Source organism: Theropithecus gelada, chromosome 1, assembly GCF_003255815.1.
Source record: "Theropithecus gelada isolate Dixy chromosome 1, Tgel_1.0, whole genome shotgun sequence".
In the NCBI taxonomy this organism is placed as follows: Eukaryota; Metazoa; Chordata; class Mammalia; order Primates; family Cercopithecidae; genus Theropithecus; species Theropithecus gelada.
The window spans coordinates 54,927,495-54,950,127 of NC_037668.1; the positions used below are offsets into that span (position 1 = coordinate 54,927,495).

Consider the following 22,633-nt stretch of genomic DNA (forward strand, 5'->3'; position numbering starts at 1 on the left):
AGGTGGGAGGATCCCTTGAGCCCAGAAATTCAAGGCTGCAGTGAGCCATGATGGCACCACTGCATTCCAGCCTGGGAGATACAGCAAGACCTTGTCTCAAAAAAAAAAAAAAAAAGGGAAACAAACAACAACAAAAAAATTGTGCTTTACAGGGCATGATCATGAAAAGTGAAAAGACAACCCACAGAATGGGAGAAAATCTTTGTAAATCATGTAGCTGATAAAGAACCTGTATCCAGAATAAAGAACTATTAAAATACAATAAAAGGACAAATAACCCAATTTTAAAAGAAGCAACAGATTTAAAGAGACATACAAATAGCCAATAAATGGCCAAGAGTGGTGGCTCATGCCTGTAATCCCAGCACTTTGGGAGGCCAAGGCGGGCAGATCACAAGGTCAGGAGATGAAGACCATCCTGGCTAACATAGTGAAACCCCGTCTCTACTAAAAATACAAAAAATTAGCCGGGCGTGGTGGTGGGCACCTGTAGTCCCAGCTACTCGGGAGGCTGAGGCAGCAGAATCGCTTGAACCCAGGAGGCGGTGGTTGCAGTGAGCCGAAACTGCGCCACTGCACTCCAGCCTGGGCGACAGAGCCAGACCCCATGGCCCAAAAAAAAAAAAAAGGTACATTGTTAATCATTGAAAAGATTGTAATAGGGGAGGAAAGAGGGGTATTGGAAGAAACAACACAGTAAGTCCTCACTTAACTCATCAACAGATTCTTGGATATCACCATTTTAAGCAACACAATGTATAACAAAACCAATTTAACCATAGTCTAATGTAAAGTTAAGTTCCTATAGCATATTTCTGGTCACAAAAAACATCACCAAACTTCTAAAGACCAAAACACTTCTAATATTAAACACTGAAACAAATGTGAGCTATACAAACATTTAAGAAAGATTAATAAAAACAAGAAAGATAAGTATTTACCTAATTATTCCAGTTCAGGGTCATGGGTGGCCAGAGCCTGTCCCAGCAGCCCAGGGAGCAAGGTAGGAACCAACTCTGGACAGGATGCCATCCCATCAATTACACACACACCCACACTCACTCAGACTGGGACCATGTAGAGACACCAATTCATCAAACACGCACAATTTTGTGATGCAGGAGGAAACCAGAGTACCTGGAGGAAACCAAAAAACTGGAGAAAGTCCACACAGATGTGGGGAGAATGTGCAAACTACACAGACAGTAGCCCTAGCCAGAAATACATTTTTTTTTCTCATCAACATTATAATGCAATGAAGTTGAACAAAATAATGTTATTCAAAGACCTGTTGTAATGGCCATGAGTTGATACTTGTTGAGGCTAGGAGATAGATACACAGGAGTTCATTACATCATTCTCTTTACTTTTATATATGCTTGATATTTTTCATTAAAAAGTTTTTTTTTTTTAATCTTCAAGCACTTCAATTTAAAAACAAAACACTTCTTCCAGACTTCCCATTTTACTTAAAAATAAAACACACCCAGGCAAAGTGGCTCACACGCCTGTAATCTCAGCACTCTGGGAGGCTGAAGCTGAGGATCACTTGAGCCCAGGAGTTCAAGAATAGCCTAGGCAACATAGTGAGACTCCATCTCCATAAAAAATAAAACAATTAGCCTGGCATGGTGGCCTGCATCTGTAGTCCCAAGTACCCACGGGGATGAGGTGGGAGGATCATTTGAGCCACAGATTACTGCACTCCAGCCTAGGTGACAGAGTGGGAGCTTGTCTCAAAAACAAAACAAAACAAAACAAAATACACACAAAACTCCTGGCCAGATGTGGTGGCTCACATCTGAAAGCCTACCACTTTAGGAGGCTGAGGCAGGAGGATTGCTTGAGGCCAGGGGTTTGAGACCAGCCTGGGCAACATAGTGACAGCCAATCTCTAAACACAAAATTGAAAAATTAGGCAGGTGTGGTGTAGTCCCAGCTACTCAGGAGGCTGAGGCAGGAGGATCACTTCAGTCCCAGGAGTTCAAAGCTGCAGCGAGCCATGACTGTGCCACTAGCCTTGGCAACAGAGCAAGACCTTGTCTCAAAAAATAAACAGAACCCCTTAATAGTCCTAAAAAGCTTTGAAATATCTGGCTCCTACCCTTCTCCAATCACATATTTTGTTACCATCATTCACTAATATATAGCCATGGTAGGCTTCCATCACTCTCAGAATACACTAAGGATTTTCCTGATTCAGGGCCTCTGCCGTTACCAGTTCCTTCTCCCTGGAACTCTCTTCCCTCATTTCTTTATTTGGATGGTTCATTTTCATTCTTTACTTTCAGTATATCACTTTCTCAGAGAAGTCTTTCCTGACCATCCTTATCTAAGTTCCTCTATTACTCTCTATTATAGCACTCTATTTTATTTTCTAACATACATCACAATCTTTAACATTTTATGCTTTTTTTTTTTTTTTTTTTGAGACAGTGTCTGGCTCTGTTGCCCAAGCTGGAGTGCAGTGGCGTAATCTTGGCTCACTGCAACCTCTGCCTCCTGGGTTCAAGTGATCCTCCCACCTCAGCCTCCCGAGTAGCTGGTACTACAGGTGCACACCACCACATCCAGCTAATTTTTATATTTTTTGTAGAGATGGGGTTTCACCATGTTACCCAGGCTGGTCTCAAACTCCTGGGCTCAAGTGATCTGCCTACATTGGCCTCCCAAAATACTTGGCCTTATGCCTCCCCAAGTGGGCATGAGCCACTACAGCCAGTCTTATTTATGTCTTTACTGTCTATCCAAGGCTTCCCAAACTGCATGAGGGCATGGACCTTGTTTCTTTCAAGATCACTGAGTTGCATCCTTAGTAGTACATGACACACAGTGGCACTTAATAAATCTGTTGAATCTTAAACTAATAACCCAATACTAGGCATTAGCCTATTGCTGAATGTTTAATATAGCAAAGGCTTACAGAAAACCTACTGTTTATGAGGCCTCAGGTAACACATACACACATTTGATGAGAAGATACATGGTATATTAGGCCATTCTTGCATTGCTATAAAGAAATATCTGAGACTGGGTAATTTATAGGAAAAGAGGTTTCACTGGCTCACAGTTCTGCAGGCTGTACAGGAAACAGTGCCAGCATGTGCTTCTGGGGAGGCTTCAGGAAGCTTTTACTCATGGTGGAAGGAAAAGTGCATGTAGGCACTTCACATGTGAACTCAGAGTGAGAGCTCACTTATCACCAAGGGGATGGCCCAAGCCATTCATGAGGGACCTGCTCTCATGACCCAAACACCTCCTACCAGGCCCCATCTCCAACACCGGGAATTACATTTCAACATGGGATTTAGAGAGGATACATATTCAAACTACATCACATGGTGTAATGAGAATTAAGTGGACAAAACTAAAAAACAAAAAACAAAAAAAGCAAATAAGTAGACTATTTTTCCCCCAGAGAATTCATTTAAAAACAGAAATAAGAGAGTTGTGACACAGTCCCTTCTCTAAAGATGTATAAATAAAGGGTCCCCTAGGGATCAAGGCTGAAATCTACCACAATTAACATTTTTAGAAATTATCTAGAAAAAACAATAGTGAAATCTTCCCAGTTTGCAGATGACTCTACAGCAACACATAGAAGTACAATGGTGCAAGGCTCTATGTGTTCAGGAATGTGAAAAACAGCTTCCATGTAGACAAAAATAAGGTAATTCAGTGACAGAAAAATAGCTCAAACTGTATCAGATGATGAGCTCTAAAGCTACCTGTTTTAACATAGGAAAGGGGTTTCAAAGTCCCTAGACTGTACCCTGAATACAGCTACAAAAAGGCAACAAAATAGTGGCTGTCATTATGAAAGCTTTGGAAACACAGAACATATTATCCTATCCTTGTACAAACCAAAGTGTACCTGTACCTTGAGTAGAATGTGTAGTTGTAGTCATCATAGCACAAAAAAGGTAAAATAGAGAAGGCCTAGAAAGATATCACAAAAGACCAAAGGAACCAGAGGGGCTTCCATATGAGCACAGATTTTTTTAAATGTCTTTTTAAGGCCAGGCACAGTGGCTCACGCCTGTAATCCCAGCACTTTGGGAGGCTGAGGCGGGCGGATCACCTGAGGTCAGCAGTTCGAGACCAGCCTGACCAATATGATGAAAACTCGTCTCTATTAAAAATACAAAAACTAGCCAGACGTGGTAGCATGCACCTGTAATCTCAGCCAGTCAGGAGGCTGAGACTGGAGAATTGCTTGAACCCAGGAGGCAGAGGATACAGTGAGCTGAGATCGCGCCATTGCACTCCAGCCTGGGCAACAAGAGCAAAACTCTGTCTTGGGGGAAAAAATGTCTTTTTAAAAATATGGTAAATTAGATACTTTAACAAGAAACAAAGTGGTAGATAGAGACTTCTGTATCACATCTTAGAAATTATGGGGGCCGGGCGCAGTGGCTCAAGCCTGTAATCCCAGCACTTTGGGAGGCCGAGATGGGCGGATCATGAGGTCAGGAGATCGAGACCATCCTGGCTAACACGGTGAAACCCCATCTCTACTAAAAACACAAAAAATGAGCCGGGTGTGGTGGCGGGCGCCTGTAGTCCCAGCTACTCGGGAGGCTGAGGCAGGAGAATGGCTTAAACCCAGGAGGCGGAGCTTGCAGTGAGCTGAGATCCGGCCACTGCACTCTAGCCTAGGCGACAGAGCGAGACTCCGTCTCAAAAAAAAAAAAAAAACAAACAAACAAAAAAAAACAAACAAAAAAAAGAAATTATGAAGCAGTTGGGTGCGGTGGCTCACACCTGTAATCCCAGCACTTCGGGAGGCCGAGACGGGCGGATCACAAGCTCAGGAGATCGAGACCATCCTGGCTAACACGGTGAAATCCTGTCTCTACTAAAAAATACAAAAAACTAGCCGGGCGAGGTGGCTGGCGCCTGTAGTCCCAGCTACTCAGGAGGCTGAGACAGGAGAATGGTGTGAACCCGGGAAGCGGAGCTTGCAGTGAGCTGAGATCCGGCCACTGTACTCCAGCCTGGGCGACAGAGCGAGACTCTGTCTTAAAAAAAAAAAAAAAAAAAAAAGAAATTATGAAGCAGTTAGAAATCTAAAGAAACAGCCATGTGCAACGAAAGGCACATGCTACCTGGGAAGCTGAGGAAGGAGGTTTACTTGAGCCTAGAAGTTTGTGTCCAGCCTGGGCAACACAATGAAGCCCTGTTTCTTTAAAAAAAAAAAAAAAAAAGAGAGGAGGAAGGAGGAAGAAGGAAGAATGAGGAGGAGGAGGAGGAGGAAGGAAAGAAAGAAAAAGGAAGAAGTATATTTATTTATTTTTTTAATTACAGACAGGGCCTTGCTATGTTGCCCAGGATGGTCTCAAACTCCTGAGGTAAAGTAATCCTCCTGCCTTGGCCTCCCAAAGTGCTGGGATTACAGGCGTGAGCTACCACGCCCGGCCAAGAAATACATTTAAAAAGAATTTCTTAAGCCCAGGTTTTAAAATCAGAGAAATGGGGATTCTGAATTCTAGTCCCAGTAGGCTTAGCTATGTGACCACAGGCAGTTACTTAATTTTGTTGTGCCTCTTTTACCAGTAAGTAACAACTAATTTGAAGGATTGCTGTGAAGATGAAGATGTGCACACTGCCTGGCACAGAGTATATATTCACTATATAGTAGCTATTGCTTGTATCAGAACCCATAAAAAATAATGGTTTACTACCCAATCTAGTATATAAGAAATAGTATAGGCCGGACACGGTGGCTTATGCCTATAATCCTAGCACTTTGGGAGGCCAAGGCAAGCAGATCACCTGAGGTCAGGAGTTCGAGACCAGCCTGGCAAACATGGTGAAACCCTGTCTCTACTAAAAATACAAAAAATAGCCAGGTGTGGTGGTGCATGCCTGTAATTCCAGCTACTTGGGAGGCTGAGGCAGAAGAATTGCTTGAACCAGGGAGGCAGAGGTTGCAGTGAGCCCAGATTGTGCCACTGTACTCCAGCCTGGGCAGCAAAGTGAGACTCCGTCTCAAAAAAAAAAGAAAAAAGAAAAAAAACAAGAAGTACAGTACAGCATAGCACTCATTACTCAGGTGGGGAGTACAGAATGTAAGAAAAAAAAATTCAAAAATAGCATAAATTCATAGGTGACATTCCCATAAGAGAAATTGTCAATTTGGGGCAACACAGGCCTGAATTTTGAAGTTGAACATTTTCATGCCTTCCCTTCAAACAACCCTTTGGAAGGTTTTAAGAAGTAGAATTCTGCCTTTTAACCAAGATGGCACCAAAGGGGAAGAAGGAAGCTCCTGCCCCTTCCAAAGCCAAAGACAAAGCAGTCTTTGAAGGCCAAGAAGGCGATGCTAAAAGGCATCCACAGCCACACACAAGAAAACAAGATCCACACGTTACCTACCTTTTGGTGGCCCAAGACACTGCAGCTCCAGAGAGAGCCCAAATATCCTCAGAAGAGCACCCCCAGGGGAAACAAACTTGAACCCTATGCCATCATCTCACCACTGAGTCTGCCATGAAGAAGACAGACAACACACTTACTTTCATTGTAGATGTCAAGACCAACAAGCACCAGATCAAACAGGCTGTGAAGAAGCTCTACAACACTGAAGTGGTCAAAGTCAACACCCTGATCAGAATGGAAGACAGCATATGTTTGACCAGCTCCTGACTATGCTTTCGATGTTGCCAGCAAAATTGGAATCATCCAACTTGAGTTCAGCTGGTTAACCATGAATACACAAAGGCTGGGTGTGGTGGCTCATGTCTATATTCCCAGCACTTTGGGAGGCCAAGGTGGGAGGACTGCTTGAGCCCAGGAGTTCAAGACAAGCCTGGGCAACATAGGGAGATGCTGTTTCTACAAATAATATAAAAATTAGCCAGATGTGGCCAGGCGCAGTGGCCCATACCTGTAATCTCAGCACTTTGGGAGGCCGGATCACCTGAGATCAGGAGTTCAAGACCAGCCTGGCCAACATGGTGAAGCCTCGTCTCTGCTAAAAATACAAAAAATTACCTGGGCTTGATGACGCACACCTGTAGTCCCAGCTACTCAGGAGGCTGAGGCAGGAGAATCGCTTGAACCTGAGAGGCGGAGGTTGTAAAGAGTCAAGATTGCACCATTGCAATGCAGTCTGGGCAACAAGAGCAAAACTCTATCTCAAAAAAAAAAAAAATTAGCCAGGTGCAATAGCAGGCACCTGTGGTCTCAGCTATTCAGGAGGCCAAGGCAGGAGGATCACCTCAGTCCAGGAATTCGAGGCTGCAGTGAGCTATGATCATGCCACTGTACTAGAGCCTGGGTGACAGAGCAAGACTCTGTTTCAAAAAAAAAAAAAAAAGGTAGAATTCTGGATTAGGTAGATGATGTTCTAACCAAATATGCCATTTCTTAATTATAACAACTGTTAACACTTATTGAGCACTGGACTAAGTAATATCACATAATAGTTCCAACACGCCTCTGATATATGCTCTATATTTTACAATATGAGATAGGTCTCCATTTTACAGATGAGATCTCTGAAGCTACGAGAGGCTGTATGTATCATTTACCTAAGGCTACAGAGCTAGTGTAAGTGGAGAAGCCCACAACTGAACCCAGATGGTCTGACTCCAGAATCTATACTCTTAACCATGGAACAATACTGTCTCCTATTCTACAAGAAATGTTGAGTGGTGGGTATGCAAGAATGAGGTACGTGATAAAAGAGTGTACACTAAATGGTTTTGGTTTTTGTGTTTTTTTTGAGACAGAGTCTCACTCTGTCACCCAGGCTGGAGTGCAGTAGCATGATCTCAGCGCACTGCAACCTCTGCCTCCCAGGTTCAAACTCAAGCGATTCTCGTGCCTCAGCCTTCTGAGTAGCCACACCACCATACACGGCTAATTTTTGTATTTTTTCATAACAGATGGGGTTTCACCACGTTGGTCAGGCTGGTCTCAAATTCTTGGCCTCAAGCAATCTGCCCTCCTTGGCCTCCCAAAGTGCTGGGATTACAGGCATGAGCCACCACACCCAGCCAAAGGAGTGTACAGTAAATGTTAAAAAAAAGTGCCCAATTGCCGGGCACGGTGGCTCACACCTCCAATCCCAGCACTTTGGGAGGCCGAGGCGGGTGAATCACCTGAGGTCAGGAGTTCGAGACCAGCCTGGCCAACATGGCGAAACCCCGTCTCTACTAAAAATACAAAAATTACCCGGGCATGATGGCAGGTGCCTTTAATCCCAGCTACTTAGGAGGCTGAAGCAGGAGAATCACTTGAACCCAGGAGGCGGAGGTTGCAGTGAGCAGAGGATCACGCCACTGCACTCCAGCCTGGGTGATAAAGACTCTGTCTCAAAAAAAAAAAAAAAAGAAGTGCCCCATTAGGCCAAGCCAGCCATGGCACCAGCAGCTAGTCAGATTTAGGGTGGCCCAAAGTATGAACACTGAAATAACATGAACTGATTAATGAGGAGGTGACAAACCTAACAAAAAGAGAAACCTAAAAATCCCTGAACTATGTTCTCAGCTGTAGTAAACAAAGTTCTGGGAGAGAGGAAAATGTATCAAAATGCTAACTGGTAGGATAATGACTGATACCTATTTTCTGCTTCATATTATCTTTTTTTAAAATTTATTTATTTTTTTTTTACAAAGAACACTCATTATTTTCATAATTGGGAAAAGGCAGAAACAAAAACAAATCTCAGGAAACTTTCACTCTTTATTCACTTCTGATTATATAATCTGTGGCAATGACTGGGCATGGTGGCTCATGCCTGTAATCCCAGCACTTTGGGAGGCTGAGGCTGGCAGATCACATGAGGCCAGAAATCTGACACCAGCCTGGCCAACATGGCGAAATCCCATCTCTACTAAAAATATAAAAATTAGCTGGGCGTGGTGACACATGCCTTTAGTCCCAGCTACTCGAGGGGCTGAGGCAGGAGAATCACTTGAACCAGGGAGGTAGAAGTTGCAGTGAGCGGAGATCATGCCACTGCACTCCAGCCTGGGTGACAGAGCGAGACTTCGTCTCAAAAAATAAAAAATAATCTGTTGCAATGAGCAAGTATTACTTCTGTAACTTTAAAGAGATTTTTTAAATAAATAAATCCAGGATATCAGAAATGGGAGGCAGGCCGGGCATGGTGGCTCACGCCTGTAATCCCAGCACTTTGGGAGGCTGAGGCAGGTAGATCACTTGAAACCAGGAGTTCAAGACCAACCTGGCCAACATGGTGAAACCCCGTCTCTACTAAAAAGAGACTTGGAAGGCTGAGGCAGAAGAACTGCTTGAATCCGGGAGGTGGATGTTGCAGCGAGCAGAGATCCTGAAACTGCACTCCAGCCTGGGGGACAGAGGGAAGACTCTGCTTCCAAAAAGAATTCAAAAAGAAAGAAAGAAGTGGAAAATAAATTTCATGCAAATACCAAAGCAAAAAAAAAAAAAAAAAGGGATATGATGTAAGAATAAGCAAATTAGTAGCTGCGGTTTGTTGGAAAGAACTCTAGACACGCATCAAAGGAGTTGGGTTCATATACCCATCAACATGGACAAATGTGAAAAACTTTATGTTGAACAGAAAAAGTCAGACACAAAAGTGTGCATACTGTATGATTCAAGAACAGGTAAATTTAATATGTGGGGACAGAAATCAGAACATTGGTTGCCTATAAAATGGTGAAGATTGACTGGAAGGGGAACTGGAAGGAGGGAACTTTGGAGGGTTATAAAAATGTTGTATTTCTTTTTTTGAGATGGAGTTTCGCTCTTGTTGCCCAGGCTGGAGTGCAATGGCCTGATCTCGGCTCACTGCAAACTCTGCCTCCCTGGTTCAAGCGAGTCTCCTGCCTCAGCCTCCCAAATAGCTGGGATTACAGGCATCCGCCACCACACCCAGATAATTTTTTGTATTTTTAGTAGAGACGGGGTTTCTCCACGTTGGTCAGGCTGGTCTCCAATTCCCAGCCTCAGGTGATCCACCCGCCTCAGCCTCCCGAAGTGCTGGGATTACAGGTGTGAGCCACCGCGCCCAGCCAAAATGTTCTGTTTCTTGATGTGGGTGTTGGCTGCATAGGTGTTTATATTTGTAAAAACTTATCTAATTATATACTTCTATCTCACTGTATGTAAGTTTTACCTCTAAAAATCTTGGCTAGGGTCGGGCATGGTGGCTCACGCCTGTAATCCCAGCACTTTGGGAGGCCAAGGCAGGTGGCTCACGAGGTCAGGAGTTCGAGACCACCCTAGCCAACACGGTGAAACCCCGTCTCTACTAAAAACACAAAAAATTAGCCAGGCGTGGTGGCAGGCACCTGTAATCCCAGCTATTCGGGAGGCTGAGGCAAGAGAATTGCTTGAACCCAGGAGGCAGAGGTTGCAGTGAGCCGAGACTGCGCCACTGCACCCCAGGGTAGGCGACAGAGTGAGATTCCATCTCAAAAAAAAAAAAAAAAAATCTTGGGAGGCTGAGGCAGGTGGATCACCTGAGGTCAGGAGTTCAAGACCAGTCTGGCCAATATGGTGAAACCCCATTTCTACTAAAAATACAAAAATTAGCTGGATGTGGTGGCACATGCTTATAATCCTAGTATATGATGTAAGAATAAGCAAATTAGTAGTTGTGGTTTGTCTCAGCCTCAGGAGGCTGAGGCAGGAGAATCACTGGAACGAGGGAGGCAGAGGCTGCAGTGAGCCGAGATGGCGCCACTACATTCTAGCCTGGGTGACAAGAGCAAGACTCTGTCTCAAAAAAAAAAAAAAATGTAGCTACTAACATATCTCAAGTGCTAGGGACTAACTGTAATGGAATACAACAAAGTGGAGCACTGTGCTTTGCAAATTTCCATCCAATGAATGCTGAAGGAACTTTAAAAGTAAAGAGAGGGAAGAAGTTAGTCTTCTAATTCTCATAATTCCACAGATGTGTTTGGTATTCAGAAATACTATTCTTTAAAGACTATCAATATTCTACAAAGGGAAATTCACTTATAGTTCCCAATTGTGAATGAAAAGGAGTATCAATAGGCATGACCCAAAACCTTCTTCTACACAGTTAAACAAAATTTCTCAAGACCTGATTTAAGAGCAAACTTTTTGCCAGGCACAGTGGCTCACACCTGTAATCCCAGGAGGCCGAGGCGGGCGGATCACAAGCTCAGGAGATCGAGACCATCCTGGCTAACACGGTGAAACCCCATCTCTACTAAAAATACAAAAACTTAGCCGGGCATGGTGGCGGGCGCCTGTAGTCCCAGCTACTCAGGAGGCTGAGGCAGGAGAATGGCATGAACCCGGTAAGTGCAGCTTGCAGTGAGCCGAGATCGCACCACTGTACTCCAGCCCAGGTGACAGAGTGAGACTCTTTCTCAAAAAAAAAAAAAAGAAAAAAAAAAAAAAAAGAGCAAACTTTTAAAACTGAGTACTATGGCCGGGAGTGGAGGCTCATGCCTGTAATCCCAGCACTTTAGGAGGCCAAGGTGGGCAGATCACTTGAGGTCAGGAGTTCAAGATCAGCCTGGCCAACACGGTGAAGTGCCGGCTCTACTAAAATACAAAAATTAGCCAAGTGTGGTGGCAGGCACCTGTAATCCCAGCTACTCAAGAGGGCTAAGGCACGAGAATCGCTTGAACCCGGGAGGCAGAGGTTACAATGAGCTGAGATCGTACCACTGCACTCCAGCCTGGAAACAGAATGAGACTCCCTCTCAAAAAAAATAAAATAAAATAAAAATAAAGTAAGGCTGGCCGCGGTGGCTCACACCTGTAATCCCAGCACTTTGGGATGCCAAGGCGGGTGGATCACGAGGTCAGGAGATCGAGACCATCTGGGATAACATGGTGAAACCCCATCTCTACTAAAAATACAAAAATTTAGCCGGGTTGTTGTGGTGGGCGCCTGTAGTCACAGCTACTTGGGAGGCTGAGGCAGGAGAACGGCGTGAACCCGGGAGGCAGAGCTTGCGGTGGGCCGAGATCGCGCCACTACACTCCAGCCTAGGCGACAGAGTGAGATTCCGTCTCAAAAAAAAAAAAAAAACAAAAATGCATGTATGGAGGTCAGGAGATTGAGACCATCCCAGCTAACAAGGTGAAACCTGGTCTCTACTAAAAAAAAAAAAATTAGCCAGGCATGGTGGCATGCGCCTGTAGTCCCAGCTGCTTAGGAGGCTGAGGCAGAAGAATCACTTGAACCTGGGAGGCAGAGGTTGCAGTAAGCTGAGATCGTACCACTGCACTCCATCCTGGGCAACAGAGGGAGACTCCGTGTGAAAAAAAATAATGCATGTGTGTATACACATACACATATTCACTCAAATTGGAAATGAGTCAAACCACTGCTTTTTCTCAAAAGGCCTTCTGTATTCTTAAAATAAACAACTTGGGGCCACGCACAGTGGCTCACGCCTGTAATCCCAGCACTTTGGGAAGCAGAGGTGGGCGGATCACTTGAGGCCAGGAGTTCAAGACCAGCCTGGTCAACGTGACAAAACCCCGTCTCTACTAAAAATACAAAAATTAGCCAGGCGTGGGGCACCTGTAATCCCAGCTACTCAGCTCAGGAGGCGGAGGCAGGAGAATCGCTTGAGCCCGCGGTGGGTGGGGAGGGCTTGCGCAGAGGCTGCAGTGAGCTAAGATCATCGGGCCATTGCACTCCAGCCTGGGCGACAGAGCAAGACTCCGTCTCAAAAAAAAAAGAAAAAAAAAAGAAACTATTTTGTTCAAATGGAATTAATCTTACAGCTGAGAGTACATCTCAGACTTCTCCGTATTTTACCAGAAAGAAAAACAGAGCTTGAAAAGAAATATCACAGGCAGTTTAATAGCGTCTCCTATCAATCTCAAATTGTTTATTAGTTTGTGGAAATCATGATGAAAAGCAAATTTTTCTGAGATACTTCTATATCTGAACATTATTTCTTCAGCAAGCATTCAACAATTCTTGTTTCTATTCTTCTCTTTTCTAATTCAATTCTGTTTGGTTTCTAAGTTAAGAAGTGTGTTTCATTTGCATAAATGGTAACTATTCTGAGATACTATTCATAACTATACATTTGAATTCTGTAAAGTACCATTCATAACTTCAAACAGAATGGGGAAAAAACACTCATTCAACTTTACCTTAATGGTGACTAAGACATGAATGATTATAATGTTATATTGTATAGAGTTGGCCAAAAGAGAATTAAGTCTTCAAATGTTACCACTACCTTGTCATTAATTTATGAATGCCCAGAGGAACCAAGGACCACTGCCTTGACCAATCCGCCTGTCACAAAAAATACTGAGCTTAGAAAAGCATGCCCATTCTAAACATGCTTTTTGGAGTTATAAAGTGTCTATGCAGGGACATCAAGAGATACATCTTAGCCATGAAGCTCAAAAATTAGCAAAGAATCCTGACAAGTTCTGGCATGTTCTTTATATAAGCAATGCTGGTTATCCTTTAGGTGTTCAACTTTTCAGCTATGAGCTTTTCTGAGAAACAGTCTTTCATGCAAGGTAGGTAATAATATTCCAGTAGTTCTTTACTCCATCTAATATTAATCAGTGGTAGAAATTAAATTTACATAGATCTGCATAAATAATTCAGCTATCTGCCCTGCTCTAATATATTTAAACCAAATAAAATAAAATTTGAACAGAATAAAAATAATGGGGCTATTTTTAAGTGGTCACCTCCTGATTTTTCTCATTTTCTTATCCAAAGTCAGAGACAGGAATTGCATAACCAGAAAAAAGGAGAAAAAGGAGAACATGCACTTGAGGACATCTATAATCACTTTCCTCTATTGTTCTACCACTTCTACCCCTATTGATACAGTAGCTCTCAACAGGGGGAAATCTATCCCCCCAGGATAAAAGAGACAATATCTGGAGACATTTCTGGTTATCACAACTGGGGCAAGGGGGTGCTACTGGCATCCAGTCATCCAGTGAGTAGAGACCAAGGATGCTGCTTAAGTATTCCTGGTCTGACCATGAAATGGAAGAGGAGCACACAAGAATGAAGCACAATACAGAGGCCATAATTAAAGCATTATTAGCATCTCACACCTGTAATCCCAGTACTTTGGAAGGCCGAAGTGGGCAAATCACTTAAGGTCAAGAGTTCAAGATCAGCCTGGTGAACATGGTGAAACCCCGTCTCTACTAAAAATACAAAATTAGGTCAAGCGTAGTGGCTCACGCCTGTAATCCCAGCAATTTGGGAGGCTGAGGCGGGCAGATAACCTGAGGTCAGGCGTTCAAGAACAGCCTGACCAACACAGTGAAACCCCATCTCTACTAAAAACACAAAAATTAGCCAGGCATGGTGTCACATGCCTGTAATCCCAGCTACTCGGGAGGCTAAGGCAGGAGACTCGCCTTGGACCTGGAAGGCAGAAGTTGCAGTGAGCCGAGATCGTGCCATTGTTCCAGCCTGGGCAGCAAGAGCAAAACTCCGTCTCGGAAAAAAAAACAAAAAACCAAAATTAGCCAGGCATAGTGGCGCATACCTGTAATCCCAGCTGCTACTAGGGAGGCTGAGGCAGTAGAATCCCTTGAACGCAGGAGGCAGAGGTTACAGTGAGCCCAGATCACGCCACCGCACTCCAGCATGGGCGGCAGAGTGAGATTCCATCTCATGTAACAACAAAAAAACGGGGGTGAGGGGTCTGGGCATGGTGGCTTATGCTTATGCCTGTAATCCCAGCACTTTAGGGGGCCAAGGCAGCAGGATGGCTTGAGCTCAGTTTAAGACCAGCCTGTGCAACATAGTGAGACCTCATCTCTAAAAAATCTTAAAAATTAGGTGGGCATAGTAGCGCGCACCTATAGTCTCAGCTATTTGAAAGGCTAAGGCAAGAGGAGGACTGCTTGAGCGTAGGAGGTTGAGGCTGCAGTGAATGAGCTGTGATACTGCCACTGCACTCGAGCCAGGGCAACAGAGTGAGACCCTGTCTCAAATAATAACAATAATAATTTTTCCCATTCCCAAGTCCAATCATACTCCTGCAACTCTGGATACAGTTTCTCATCCCTTGTATCTCCAAGACAGTGAAGGTACCATTCTTAGGAACTATGGAGCCACCCCAAGTAGGTAGATGAATTCAGGCCCTCAAACCAGGCAACTACGTGGTTTCTTAAAGGACAGAATTCCATAAATCCATGCTGTCATGGGGCTTTCTTCTAAAGAGAAAAAATAATTCTTCATCCTCCAACAATACCAGTCCATCTCACTCTACAGTAGAGATGTCCGAGAAAACTAAGAGTAGCCTGAGTTATTGAAAATGTGCTAGTAGAGGCCCTTGGCCATTTAAAGAAACCACCCAAATTCATATGGCTGGTAAACAGAAGTTTCTCATATAGCATACACTTAAAATAAAAATACTCAAAATTAAATGTATTTTAGTAAACTCCTTACACCAAGATGTGCAAATTGTGGACGTTTCATAAATTAAAAGTAAACAAAATTTTGACCCAAATCCCATCCACAGTTTTTACCTCATACTATCTAGGCTGGGTACGGTGGCTCACACCTGTAATCCCAGCACTTTGGGAGGCCGAGGCAGGCGGATCACGAGGTCAGGAGATCAAGACCATCCTGGCTAACAAGGTGAAACCCTGTCTCTACTAAAAATACAAAAAAAAAAAAATTAGCTGGGCATGGTGGCGGCACCTGTAGTCCCAGCTGCTCAGGAGGCTGAGGCAGGAGAATGGCGTGAACCCGGGAGGTGGAGGTTGCAGTGAGCCAAGATCGTGCCGCTACACTCCAGTCTGGACGACAGAGTGAGACTCCGTCTCAAAAAAAAAGAATACTCTAAAGGAAAAAAATCAGCTTTAAAATTTGGCACACATGGCCACGCGCGGTGGCTAATGCCTGTAATCCCAGCACTTTGGGAAGCCGAGGTGGGTGGATCATCTGAGGTCAAGAATTTGGGACCAGTCTGGCCAACTTGGAGAATACAAAAATTAGCCGGGCGTGGTGGCAGATGCCTGTAATCCCAGCTACTCAGGAGGCTGAGGCAGGAGAATCGTTTGAACCCAAGAGGCAGAGGTTGCAGTGAGCCGAGACTGCACCATTGTACTCCAGCCTAGGCAACAAGAGCGAAACTCCGTATCAAAAAAAAAAAAAAAATTGGCAAACATGAATCTACAGATCTGCATTTGATTTGTTTTTCTCTGAATTATATGCAAAAAGTACAATTCTCTTAAATGCTACACAAAAAAAAATGATGAGCAAAGACCCTACAAATTACTATTTAAATAAGAGGTGGGGGCAGGGCGTGAAGTCTCACACCTGTAATCTCAACACTTTGGGAGGTCAAGGTGGGAAGAACACTTGAGGCCAGAAGTTTGAGACCAGCCTGGACAACATTTCGAAAGCCCATCTCTACTGTTTAAAAAAAGAAAAAAAGAAAAGAAAAGAAATAAAAATTTAAAAATTAAAAATAAAAGAGGTGGAGGGTGTCATTCTAACATTTCAGAGACCAGTGAAGATATTAAAAGATAAATTGTGATACTTAAGGAAAAATGCTTATCAGGCACATTTTAATCACAGTAAGATAAGGAAAAATGCTTATCAGGCACATTTTAATCACAGTAAGATTTCTGTATGACAGAAACAAAAAAAGGTGTCTTCTATGTAATATTATTTTTAGGACCCATGACTTTGAAATTAGCTGGGCTATACAATATTTTTCCTTGTAATTGCTCTTGTTATCATGTAATTTTGTTTGTTTTTTTGAGACAGAGTCTCGCTCTGTCTCCCAGGCTAGAGTACAGTAGTGTGATCTCAGCTCACTGCAACCTCCACCTCCTGGGTTCAAGTGATTCTCCTGCTTCAGCCTCCTGAATAGCTGGGATTACAGGCGGGCGCCACCACACCCGGCTAATTTTTGTATTTTTAGTAGAGACGGGGTTTCACCATGTTGGTCAGGCTGGTCTTGAACTCCTGACCTCGTGATCCGCCCGCCTTGGCCTCCCAAAGTGCTGGGATTACAGGCTTGAGCCACCATGCCCGGCCTGTCATGTAAGTTTTTCCTATAGAGATCTAAAATCCCTTCACTTTATCTCCAAAATTCAAAGGCTGTGAAAAATAGGTTTTTCATTATTCATTTGGAGGCAAAACCTGACAAGAAATGACTTAAGGCTAATAATAGTGCAGTATTTATTTATCCCAGTTAGTATGAACATCCAGACATTTTACTACAGAAATAATAATGCATCTGATTTAAAAAGTGCTGCCCTGACCTCTCTGGGGTATTACATAACACATAGTATCATATTTATTTTCCAAAACCCAAAAATCCAAAAATTTTTAAATTCGGATATACATTTGGTCCCAATAACTTTTTTTTTGGCGCCAAGGATTTTGAATAAGGTACTGTGAACTGGTATACCAAGTAAGACTAATTATTTTACAGAAAATACAACACATTGAGAATTAATGTATTAATAGAGCTTCACGTGCAATAAATTCAGGGTCTTCACAACTATCATGTACACACAATCCTGGAAAATAAAGCATAAAAAGACTTAACATGTCAGGCCAGACGCGGTGGCTCACGTCTGTAATCCCAGCACTTTGGGAGGCCGAAGCGGGCGGATCCCGAGGTCAGGAGATGGAGACCATCCACGCTAACACGGTGAAACCCCATCTCTACTAAAAATACAAAAAATTAGCTGGGCGTGGTGGCGGGCGCCTGTAGTCCCAGCTACTCAGGAGGCTGAGGCAGAAGAATAGCATGAACCCAGGAGGCGGAGCTTGCAGTGAGCTGAGATCACTCTGCACTCCAGCCTGGGCAACAGAGCAAGATTCTGTCTCAAAAGAGAAAAAAAGAAAAAAAAAGACTTAACGTGTCAAAAGTCAAACACATTATTATGTGTTTTTCAAGTGATGGTGATATTTGCATCCTGTAATATCTAAATCAATTCCTTAGGTTGAAATCACAGTTAAAATACAGCCAAAGACTCAGTCGGGCGCGGCAGCTCACGCCTGTAATCCCAGCACTTCGGGAGGCCGCAGCAGGTGGATCAACTGAGGTCAGGAGTTTGAGACCAGCCTGGCCAACATGGCAAAACCCCATCTCTACTAAAAAATACAAAAATTAGCCAGGCGTGGGGTTGCATGCCTGTAGTCCCAGATACTTGGGAGGCTGAGGCAGGAGAATCGCTCAAACCCGGGAGGCAAAGGTTGCAGTGAGCCGAGATCACGCCACTGCGTTCCAGCCTGGGTGACAGATATATATATATATATTTGTTATATATAATACATATTTTTTATATATATGTATTATATATTATATACTATAAGTTTTATATATATTTTATATATAATATATATTTATATATTATATATAAATTTTTTATATTATATATTTTATGATATATGACATAGTTATGTATTATATATAAATTCATATATGATTTATAATATATAGTATATGTTACATATTTATATTTATATATATTTATTTTATATTATATATTTTTATTATACATTATATATTTTTTATATAAGACCAAATTAGTAATATGCTGAGAAAAAGAATAATCCACTGTAAATAACTTACTCAATAAAATGCTCTGATTTTTAAACAATTATTCTCAGAGGTTTTAAGATTTAAAATTATTTCATTCTAGAAGAAAACTCTGAACAAATTACAATTGACATTTTCTATGAAAGTAGAGCCTGGGACATGGCTAGAGACAGGAACAGTCCTTAAAGATATTTGAACGGGAAAAAGAGTTTCACAGTTCTTTCCTTCCTTCCTCCTTTAGTTGCTGCTTTTCTGGTTTTAGAATTTCAAACAAAGAAATACATACTGGCTCCACTGCTAAGAAACGCCCTTTTTCTCAGCAACTTCCTCTTCCAGTTTTCTTCTCCACCATTCACATATGAGAACAATACCCATAGCCATTCCTACCATTCTGATTAATCAAAAGCTCTGAGGTTTGGAAAAATTAAGGGCAGCAAGTTATTGTACCCAACTACCACCTACCTCAGATCCACAATCTTCACTCATTAGAAGTCAAATAACAGGTTGCACAAAGAAAGGGGTATTAAGCTTAATCAGAGGCGGGCTATTGAACCTTTCACCCCAAGAAATCCAAAGAAATTTGAACTAAAAAATGGGAAATTTCTCCCATCCCAAGAAAATGTGGCCCTCTGATGGAGGAGAAAAGTGAATGGGCTGGCACCACCCTGAACCAAAGTCTAGTCTACACACCAACAGCTGCTGAACTTTCTTCTACAGGCAACCCCACCAGGATTCAAATGGAGCTCTCTGAGGATCTGACACACTTCAAAGTGACTTTTACGACTTACAAATAGTTCTTTCCAACTTACAGACTGGATAAAGGGGCTGGACTTATAATTAACCTTCCAGAGATCAAGACTGTCCCCATGCCAGAAGTCAAATCACATACCTGGGGCCAGACCTCTGCCCCCATTTGCAACAAGGCAAACTTCCCTAACACTATCTTTTAAGTGGGCAGTGACTTCCCCCTTGCCTAGAGATTCTGAGAGGAAACAATTTAGTTAAGTAACCTCTGCCCTTTACTGTGTGACCTTGGGCAAGTTACTTAACTCCTCTGAAACTTAGTTTCCTTATGTGTAAATTCTCAAGGGTCACTGTAAAAGTTCACAGGCCTAAGCGAGGGTTGGCACCTAGTAGGGCTGCCATAAAAGTTCTTCCTCCTCCTTCTAACCCTCCTGATTTCTGGGCCTAAATTCCAATCAGAGCCCCAAGGGGCTCCAAGGAGTCCTTCCTCTTCTCTGGTTCTATGGACAACCGTATTAAAACTTCCCCTCTCAGAGGCTCTAGCATTCCTGGAGAACCAAGAGGACCCCAACTCACCCCATCATGGTCTGGGTAGCACTCACGTCCTCCTTGGAAGAGCCCCTTTAGACAACTCTCCTCCTTACTCTGCAGACCATCCTGTACGCGCACACACCCACACGCACTCTTACACATAAACACACACAGTGCCCTCCTCCCGCTCCTCAATATTTAGCAGGTCGGGGCCTCAACAAGCACCTCAGTTACTTCGTGGTCCAGAGATGGAAACTGAGGCTCAGCCTGGGGAAGAACTTGTCCAAGATCTCAGACAACAGCTGGGACCCAACTCCTGTACATACATCTGCCGACGAAACCCTCGTTTTACACATGGGGAAACTAAGGCCTAGAGAGGAAAGTGACTTGCTCAAGATCACACAGGGAGCTGATGGCAGAACCAGGTCAGGTCGGGACACTCGTAGTCCCTCAGACTTGCGGACCCCTCCAAGTTTCCGAAGGGGACTCCGGGTCACTCCCTCCCTCCCTGAGGGGGTGGGGTGGACTAAGACACCACCCCGCGCTGACCACTCGCCCAGCCTCTGCCACTCCGCAGTGAGAGTCGCTGCACCCACTCCCCCGGAACCCTGCGGCTCGGGAGGAGCGGCCCGGCCGGGGCCCGCGCCTCCCGGCGGGGTCTACCCAAGGGGACTTGTTGCTCACCTGGCCTCCCGCAGTCGCCGTCAGCGACAGGAAAGGCCGGCCGGCCGCACAGTCTCCGCACAGAGTGTGCTCCGGCGGACCGCCTCGCGGGCTGCCACACGGCCGGACCCCCCTCAGCGCGCTACGCCCCCAGCTGCGCTCGCCCGGTCCGTGTCCGCCATTACGGTATTCCCCGCCCTGGGACGCAGCCACACCCCGCCAATGGCCCTGATTGGTTCACTGCCCAACCCACCCGGGGCTTCGGGGCATTCCATTGGCCTGAGTAAAATGCCAGTTAAATAACTACGCAAAAGACGTACTCACGGGTACCCTCCCCGGAGCTCCACCCGGGCGACTTCCGCAATCCGAGTAAACAGCGGGGTGCAAACCAAGTGAAGTGGGGGGGCAGAGATTAAGGCAAACGGACTCCTAAGTTCAAAGTAGGGAAAACTCACCGAAGAGAGTGTAAAACCTCGTACAAAGTGTGTTGAAAGATGAATTCTTCTTGTTAGCCTTCAAAGAACCGCTATATTTGGCGAAAGGAAGGGGCCAAGCCCGTAAACTTTCTGTGGACACCCCTCAAGTTGCAGATGGTGTTGTCCCTTCACTCCGGTCTCAGCCGGGGCAGAAAGTAGGGTGGGGAGAGTGAGTCACAAGCTTTAGCCCGCCCTGCACTGTCCATGTGGGGCGAGGCCCGGGTGCTGGGAATGGGGGATAGTACTGAAAAGCCATGGTCAAAGTGAGCGGATCCCTGGTTGAGCCACTTCACTCTGCGACCTTAGACATCTTCCAGAATTTATCTGGGTCTCAGTTTGTCCTTCTGCAAAATAGGAGCAGTCGTCTGTGCTTCACATGCGGGAGTGTTTGTTGAGGATTCATGCATGAGTGGGGAATATGCTCGTCTTGTTGATTATAAAAGGCTGCAGCTGGCCGGGCGCGGTGGCTCTGGCCTGTAATCCCAGCGCTTTGGGAGGTCGAGGCGGGCGGATCACCTGAGGTCGGGAAATCAAGACCAGCCTGACCAACTTGGAGAAACCCCCGTCTCTCCTAAAAATACAAAATTAGCCAGCCGTGGTGGCGCATGCCTGTAATCCCAGCTACTCAGGAGGTTGAGGCAGGAGAATCGCTTGAATTCTCCGCCGAGAGGCGGAGGTTGCAGTGAGCGGAGATCACGCCATTGCACTCCAGCCTAGGAAACTAGAGCGAAACCCCGTCTCAAAAAAAAAAAAAAAAAAAGGCCCGGCGCGGTGGCTCATGCCTGTAATCCCAACACTTTGGGAGGCCGAGGCGGGTGGATTACTTGAGGTCATGAGTTCAAGACCAGCCTGGCTAAGTGAAATCCCGCCTCTAGGAGGATCACCTGAGGTCGGGTGGTTGAAACCAGCCTGGCCAACATGGTGAAATCCGGTCTCTACTAAAAATACAAAAAATTAGCCGGGCATGGTGTCCCATGCCTGTAATCCCAGCTACTCGGAAGGCTGAGGCAGGAGAATCTCTTGAACCCGGGAGATGAAGGTTTCGGTGAGCCGAGATCACGCCATTGCACTCCAGCCTGGGCAACAAGGGCAAAACTCTGTCTCAAAAAAAGAAAAAAAAGAAACCCTGCCTCTATTAACGCAAAAATTAGCTGGGCGTGGTGGTGCGCATCTATGATCCCAGCTACTTGGGAGGCAGGAGAATCGCTTGAACCTGGGTGTTGGATGTTGCAGTAAGCCGATGTCATGCCACTGCACTCCAGCCTGGGAGACAGAACGAGTCTTAAAAAAAAAAAAAAAAAAAAGGCCGCAGCTAGATAGAAATGTGACAAATTCACACGTTAGCAAAGATACCTCACTTCGTTCTCTAGGGCAACTCTGTAAGGCAGATTATTACCCTCGTTTTTGCAGAAGAGAAAACTGAGTCTTCCTGAAGTTGCATGACTTACCCAGGGTCCTCCAGGGAATTTGAAACAGCCCCGGAACTCAAACCTGTATCTTTTGGTTTCCATTCCTGTATTTCTCCCTTTTCAGGCCTATTATCATATGAGAATGACTTCCCTCCCCTCGCCCCCCGCACTCTTCCCTCACGCATCCCTTTAGCATTCCAGGAAAGGTCTTAAGGGTGCCAGGCCAGTCCCTCATCTCTCTGATCAACATAGACTTGGGCACAGGCCACCCCCCAGCTATTGTTAACCATCAGGGTTCCTGAAGAAAAGTGAC

The 22,633-nt window shown here is 44.6% G+C and overlaps 1 protein-coding gene across 3 annotated transcripts in view; it reads right to left on the minus strand.

The window, feature by feature from the left end:
- The window catches only part of WASF2 (WAS protein family member 2), a 92,253-nt gene extending 71,594 nt beyond the window's left edge, over positions 1-20,659 (minus strand). For 2 of the 3 annotated variants that reach the window (XM_025376071.1, XM_025376055.1), the window contains exon 1: positions 20,457-20,659. The gene's annotated coding sequence lies outside the window, so the exon portion shown is untranslated. Of the gene's footprint in view, positions 1-16,255; positions 16,352-20,456 lie in introns of all 3 variants that reach the window. The other variant, XM_025376064.1, reaches the window with a different exon arrangement.
- Positions 20,660-22,633: the final 1,974 nt, after the last annotated feature.